The sequence below is a fragment of the Nyctereutes procyonoides genome, unplaced genomic scaffold (genome assembly GCF_905146905.1).
Source record: "Nyctereutes procyonoides isolate TBG_1078 unplaced genomic scaffold, NYPRO_anot_genome, whole genome shotgun sequence".
In the NCBI taxonomy this organism is placed as follows: domain Eukaryota; kingdom Metazoa; phylum Chordata; class Mammalia; order Carnivora; family Canidae; genus Nyctereutes; species Nyctereutes procyonoides.
This window is the reverse complement of record NW_026575043.1, coordinates 32,182,761-32,190,559: the sequence shown is the minus strand read 5'-3', so window position 1 is coordinate 32,190,559 and position 7,799 is coordinate 32,182,761.

The window sequence follows — 7,799 nt, the reverse complement described above, 5'->3', positions numbered from 1 at the left end:
GGTTTAAAAGAACAAATGCTTATGGCTAAGGAATATCATTCAAATACATTACAAGTAACAATTCATAAAAGATGGCAAGGAAACAATTTTTTGCCCTAAACTCAACTATTTCATATGAAATTTTAAAAATGCTCAAATAAGGAAACAAGGTTGCAAAACTCTTTCAGAGAATTTTAAAAATCTATCCCTTTCTCTTAACATAAATATAATTTCTTTGCTAATTTACAATTTTTTGCTTTTTGAGTGTTTCAGCTCCAAACTTCACAATTTTCTGTTTCCTATTATTTTTATCTACTTCTCTTGAGCACTGGGTGTTATTCTATATGTTGGCAAATTGAACACCAATAAAAAAATAAATTTATAAAAATAAAAAAAAATAATTTGACCCTGGTGATATGGTCTTCTCTTTCCTCCTCCCTTCATTTTTTCCTTTATTAGTTGAATTGAGGCAATACTTGTCAGAGTAGGAGGATGTAGAGGGTAAAACAATGAGTCTCAGCATCCCTAATCTGTGTTTTGTGTGTTAGGGAATAAAGAGGCTTAGAAGTAGCTGAAATCAGGATGTATGTTACAAAGTAGAAAAACCAGACTTGTTAGCTGATGGCATTTAATTATGAAGCAATGAGAACAAATCCCCTTGAAAATGATTCTAAACTTATGCACGTTGAAACTCCTGAACTTTATAACATAAGGACTGGACTTGAATGTAGACAGATTATTCATTTTTATGTGTATTCCCCAAATTGAGGAAAAGAGTCTAGTTAAATACCCTTTGTACTACTACTTACATAAAGAAGTAAGAGTCCCTCAAAAGGAGCTACATTATCAATAATTCTTGGATTAGTTGGAGTATGGTAGGATTTAACAGGATCAAACAGAAGTTAATTGGGTTTTCTAAAGCCATCTCTTTACATTTTTTTGACTTGATAAAAAACTTTGAGTTTGTGTTTTATCTACTATGTTTTAAAGCTTAGGTAACTAAAGCACGACTGAATTGATGTACACATGCATATACACATACCTATCTCAAAAAAAGTAATGGTCAAAAAAGTCTATTTTAAAGAAAAGCACAAAAAAAAAAAATAAAGAAAAGCACAAAATGTAATGAATTGATCCCTGAATAAGTTCTAGTATGAGATGAGTTTTCAGGTTCATTTTGGATGGGTGAATGGCAAAGTAAATTTTAGCATAATAACCGATGTTTACAGAATTTAACTCTCAGGGGTCAGATCAAAAAAGCAGGAAATAAAATTGCCAATATGAACACCTCTTCAGAAGCAGATAACTTCTATAAATCATGAATGCTGCCCACAAAGAAGTCTACAGTTTGTTAGGTGTGAAACTCCTCATGATTTATTTTCTTCACCGACCTTTGGTTTTATTAATCTCCTTAGAACACTCCTGTGAGGTGCTAGTTACAGAAGTGAAGTCAATCAATGTTGAAATGGATGTTTAAATAAATTGCTATCTAATTATATGCTTTATTAATCCAGAACAGGCAGTCAATGTAGGTTATACATAGCATTTGTACAGAATAAGATTATAGAGCTATCAATCTCCAGTATTAAAATGGTGAAACATTTAGTATTTTTTAATCAAGTATATAGACCCATTTGTGAAGACAAATTTCTACTCTTTGTGAATCCGTCTGTCCAATCCAAAGCAGGAAAGCATTTCCATTTTCTTTTTTTTTTTTTTTTGCATTTCCATTTTCTTAACCAGAGTTGGACTTTGTACTCATTTCTCATATTAATAGGCTTATGATGCAAAGCAGACAGGTTTGGTCACCTCCGTTGAGGTTATTTTAAACTATAAGAGTTGCATATTATAATATGAGGTTTTAAAAAAGGAGGGTCCATATTTTACATCAGTTTTTGAATTACTGTTTTTAAATAAGCTGTGCTTGGATTCCCGGGTGGCTCAGCAGTTTAGCGCCTGCCTTCAGCCCAGGGCATGATCTTGGAGTCCTGGGATCAAGTCCTGCATCGGGCTCCCTGCATGGAGCCTGCTTCTCCTTCTGCCTATGTCTCTGCCTCTTTCTCTCTCTGTGTCTCTCATGAATAAATAAATAAAATATTTTTAAAAAAATAAATAAGCTTTGTTCTATCTCAAGTCTGGAAGCCAAACACAACAATGTTAATTTAAGGACTTTGATATAATGCATTTGCAGCTTTTATTTTCCCTCTTTCTGTTGTTTTCTCAATTTTGTCCCCTAATGTAAATTTCATATTCTTATTAGAATATAATTGACCTCTGATATTCTGTTAGTTTCAAGTATACAACATAGTGGCTCTACGTTTGTATTTGTATATGTCGTAAACCGATGACAACGATAAATCTTGCGACTATCACCGTGCAAAGTTAATACCATATGACTGTATTTTTCATGCTATACATAGCATCCTCATGACATTTACAACTGGAAGTTTGAACCTCTTAATCTCCCTCACCTATTTTGCCACCTCCCCACCTCCTTCCCCTGTGGCCTCACCATTCTGTTTCCTGTATCTTTGTTTTTTTTTTTTTTTTAGATTCTCTTTGTAGGTAATATCCTGTCATACTTGTGTTCAACTCCATTCACTTAACATAATGCCCTCAGAGTCCATCCATGTTGTTGAAAATGGTAAGATTTCGCTCTCTTTTTATGGCTGAGTAGTATTTCACTGGTGCGTGTACATATGTATATAGATGCACATATTCCTGCATCCTTTTGTATGTACATTTGAGATTTTATTCCTTTAAAGATTTTAGAGAGAGCCACTGTGGTGGGAGGAGGGGCAAAGGGAGAGAAGCAGACTCCCTGCTGAGCAGAGAGACCATGTGGGACTCAATCCCAGGACCCTGAGATCATGACCTGAGTCAAAATCAAGAGTCAGATGCCTAACTAACTGAGCCATCCAGGTACCCAGGATATTACATTCAAGTAATCTTTACACCCACCATGGGGCTTGAACTCATAATCCTGAGATCAAGAATTGCATGCTCTACCCACGGAGCCAGCAGGTGTCACTGTGTATATATTCTTGATCTATCTATCGGAGGGGAGGAGGCTTCGGTTGTTTCTATGTCTTGGCTATTATAAATAATGATGCAATGAGCATTGAGATCTATATATCTGTTCAAATCAGTGTTTTCTTTTTCCTCAGGTAGATCCCAAGAAGTAGAATTGCTGGATCCTATGGTAGTTGTATTGTTTTGAGGAACCTGCATACTGTTTTTCCTAGTGGTTACACCAGGTTACATCCCTACCAAGATGCACAACAGTTTTTCCCCTCCACATCCTCACTCACACTGAGTATTTTCTGGCCTTTTAATACTAGCCCATCTGACAGGTGTGGGGTGGTATCTCACTCTGGTTTTGATTTGCATTTCCCTGATGAGTGATTCTGAGCATCTCCCCATGTGTCTGTTGGCCATCTGTAGCTCATCTTTAAAAGGGGGAAAAAATCTCTATTCGGATCCTCTGCCCATTTTTTAATCAGATTGCTTCTTTTTTTTGTTGAATTGTGGGGGTTCTTTATATATATTTTGGATATTAACAGCTTCCAGATATATGATAAACAAATTTCTTCTCCCATTCACCAGTTGTCCCATTTTGTCAATTGTTTCCTTCACTGTGCAGAAGCTGCTTAGTTTGGTGTAGTCCCATTTGTTTGTTTTGGCTTTTGTTGCCTTTGCCTTTGGAGTCAAATTAATAAAAAAAAAAACATTAAGACTGATATCAAGGAGCTGACCACCTATGTTTTCTTCTAGGATGTTTGTGGTTTCAGGTCTTACATGCAAGTCTCCATCCACCTTGAGTTTGTTTGTGTATGAGGTGACCGAGTGGTCCACTTCCATTCTTCTGCATGTGACTGACCAGTTCTTCCAACACCATTTATTGAAGAGCCTGACTTCCTCCATTCCCTACAGTTCTGTGGTTCTCCCGAAATACTCTTCATTGGTTTTCAAAGCCAAATGTCTTGAGGGCTCTTCTCTCTGGTGCAAGACCCAGCGATTGGAGTGCCTGATGTGGGGGTAAGCCCTTTTAGAAGTCTGTATCTTTGAAATACTTCCCGATTGTGGGTCACCATACCTCAGACAGAGTCCATCTCTGCTTCCCCTACTTGTCTCAATGTGACTCTTTTATCCTTTGTTGCTGAGGTGCTATTCATCTACTTTTTGAAGATTTTTTCAGAGGAAACTATTCCATATGTAGCTGTAGATTTCTTGTGTTTATAGCAGTTGAATTCAGGATCTTACTATACCATGATCTTGAACCACCTTCTCTAAAAAGTGAGTTATTTTTACCATTTTTTGATTTCTTAGCTCTTTTTTCTAAGTTACTTTAAAAAGCCTATTTTAGAGGTGCCTGGGTGGCTCAGTCAGTTAAGCGTCTGCCTAGGGTCCTAGGGTCTTGGGATCAGCCCAGAATCGGGCTCCCTGCTCAGTGGAGAGTCTGCTTCTCTCTCTACCCCTTCCTTTTATTCTTGTTCCTGCCCTTATGCATGCACTCTCTCTGTCTGATGAATAAATAAAAAATCTATAGTAATAAAATAGTATTTATTATTTTAACTTCACATATACGCATATACCATTAATTTCTCAATTAGAGCAGATCCGCAGTTTTCACAATCTAAAATTTTAATTTGAGAGAGTTATTTCATAGCATAAGAGCCTGCACTGCAGATATTAAAAGAATATAAGACAAATATTCAGCCAGATCTTTGAAAGATTTTTCTTTCATTTAGAAGCCACTGATGGTTAAATCAAAAATCTCAATGAGTGACACTTTTTAGAAAAGATGCAGTTAACCTTTCCCTTACCTAAATATTTTAAAATGTGACATAAAGAAATTTTAGATTAGAAATTACGTGAAAGTATAATGCATTTATAGCTTTTTATGTGGTCTCTAAAACTTATGAGTACAGTGTATTAAATCATATGCTTTGTTAGTACAACTATTTATTTATTTTACTTTATTTTAATTTTTTTTAGTACAACTATTTAGTCTATACTTTTCACTGCAGTAAATCACCAAGTATGTTGATAGAATAAGATTCTCACATTGTTTTCTTATACTGTCAATAACGCTAGGTAATTTTTGGGTCCTTGTGGCTCTTAAGTAGTTTTTGGTGGTTTTCCACTTGCAGTGTTTCTCTTCTGTAGCACTAGCAACTGGGATAGTCAATAAAATTCTTAAAAATAATAGATTCAAAATGTCTTTTATACCTGTGTAAGTAAGTGATGGAGTCCCACGGTAAATTCTGACAAAAATAGAAGTCCATTCCACTATATACATCTGTGTCACATGTATTTTAAGTTTCTCTTGAAACAATTCCTTCTAGAATTTGACCTCTAATTTTCTATCTTGAGATTTGAGTTTTTAATACATCTGCTCAGTTTTTTTCAGATATCTTCAGTACTTTCCATAATTTGATCTGAATTTTTAAAATGTATTTATAGCATTCATTTTTCCTGTTTCAAAACATATGTCTATATGTATTGTGGAATACCATAATTAAAAAATTGTTTTTCCATGTCCACTAGTGATGATCACTGTGCTTACTCAAAACTGTCTGTAAAACCATAATTGAAACAGAGGGAGAACACAAAAATTGGTTGGTGTGTTGTTATGGGAAAAGGTGTGGCATTCATTTTTGGTGTGAAGTTTGATAAATTAAGTGGCCTTTTCTCTTATATAAGCATTTGCACTCCTCAGGTCTTCACCAGACTCCAAAGCAGCACCTGCCATCAGCAGCAGCAGGACCCACAGGCATTCACTGCACCGGGATGTAGTTGCCTTGAGTTTTGAGGACATGTGGCAAGTGACAGGTGGTACCATTTTCCTGTGGCATGAAAAGCATTAGTTAGCAGAATTGATGTTTGGAGTCCAGAGTCGCATTGTGCCAGAAGTCAGCCAGACGCCTGGGTTGTCTAATTTATGTTTGAGTCTGTGATACCGGAGTCCTTTCACTGAATAGGACCCAGGACAGGAGCCGCTGTTGCCAGGTCTAAGAGCAGTGCCAGCCATTGGCCAACGTCCAACCTCTCTGATCTTGATTGGGGGTGGAGGACATAGGGAGAGGTTTTAAAAAGGATACAAACTTTGTTGTAATATGAATAAGGTCTGAGGAGCTAACATAGGACATGGTAAGCCTAATGGATAACGCTGTCACTGAAGTTTCCCAAGAGTAGAACGTAAATGTACTCACAAAAGTTACACATGGGAAGCGATGGTTGAAGTAATTCAGTGGAGGAACTCCTTTCATATCGTATACATATCCAATCATCACGTTACGTATCTTGAAATTTTACTTGTAAATTATTCCTCAAGAAAGCAGGGGGTGGCAGAGGAGACCAGCCAGATTGAATCTCCCACCAGTGAGTGACCTCGCCAGGGGTTCAGCCAACGCTGTCTCCCTCCACCCCCCCGGAGCAATCCCTTCTCTCCCATCCAAACCCATAACAGCATGCCAGAGGCTGGCAAGAGGCTGGCCTCCGACACTTGGTGTTCCTTATTGGGGGATTCGATTGTGTCCGTGTCTTGTGGGTATTGATCTTCTCAGAGACAGCATTTTGTAGATAGCCCCATAGCTAAATAGCCCCAGGCAGACATACACTCCCTCTTGTATTTGAAAACCCCATTTTAGAAACCCCTGTTCTCCCAAAATGTTTAAAAGTAAAGCTATTAAAATGTATGGAACATACAAACATTTCTACATAATCTCTTGGTTAACTAAAATCTTATTATTGGCTCGGCTTGGCCTACCTGATACACATCAAGGTGTAAGCTGTATATTCAGAATCCTCATAAGATCACAAGGCTTCCAGCCTCTCTAATTCCGTAGGTGGTAAGGCTTCCAGCCTGGAATAGGTCCTCCATTAAAAAGCTCCTACAGGGAAAGCAGTTAACACCCCTGCCCTAATCAGAGGAGTTTTTTTTTTTTTTTTTCTTTTGCCTCTTTAAGTGTAATTAGCTTTGGAAATGGTGTGCGCTGCATTATGGGGTTTGAGGGCGCCTATGTAGGAGTTGTCCAGCTTTCCCCCAACCATTCATTTCTTCCAACCCTGCAAGGACTATATGAATGCAGACTCTGTTTCTTGCCACATAAACTTACAGGTTGGCATGGTACTCTTTTTTTTTTTTAAATCTACATGAAAACCTACAGGAATTTGCAAGCCCAGGGAATCTGTGGGAAAGAGTGCTAGACACGAGAAGATTGAGGGCTGGCATGCAGTTTTAAGGTTAGAAACAGAAGATGATTTCTAAATACGCATATCTAATTTAAAATTGAGGGTTAATAGACTGAAGTAGCCAAGAAGCACAGGTTTTCAGAGCCAACCAAGTCAAAATGGAGCATTTCCTAATCAGATGAAAGGTCAAAATTTCAGTCAACCAAGGATTTAGCAATCTGAAAGACCCAGGAAGGAACAGAAGTACGATGATCTGAGAAAAAGAGCTCTTAAGGAGATTACCTAAAGATCCACGTGAATTTTTCTAATTTACACAAGTTCTATAAAGGCAAGTTGGCAATGAATAAAAATCCATGTTCACTTCATGGTCTGTGTTCATGTATTTCCTGATCCATTTCCAGAACAGGCCACAGAAGTTGGAGTAGTCTGCAGAATCTCGTGGGAGGAGAGGGTAAGGGAGAAAGGGTTCCTGGTACCTTATTCTATTTTAGCAAGAAAAATTCTTAGTTGTTTTTTCTCCTGTAGCCCCTCAAATTAAAATTATACGTCTCTGCTGCTAAATATATGCAGCGGCATTAAAGATGCACATCATTACTGTCTGATATTTGAATGAATGCAGATAT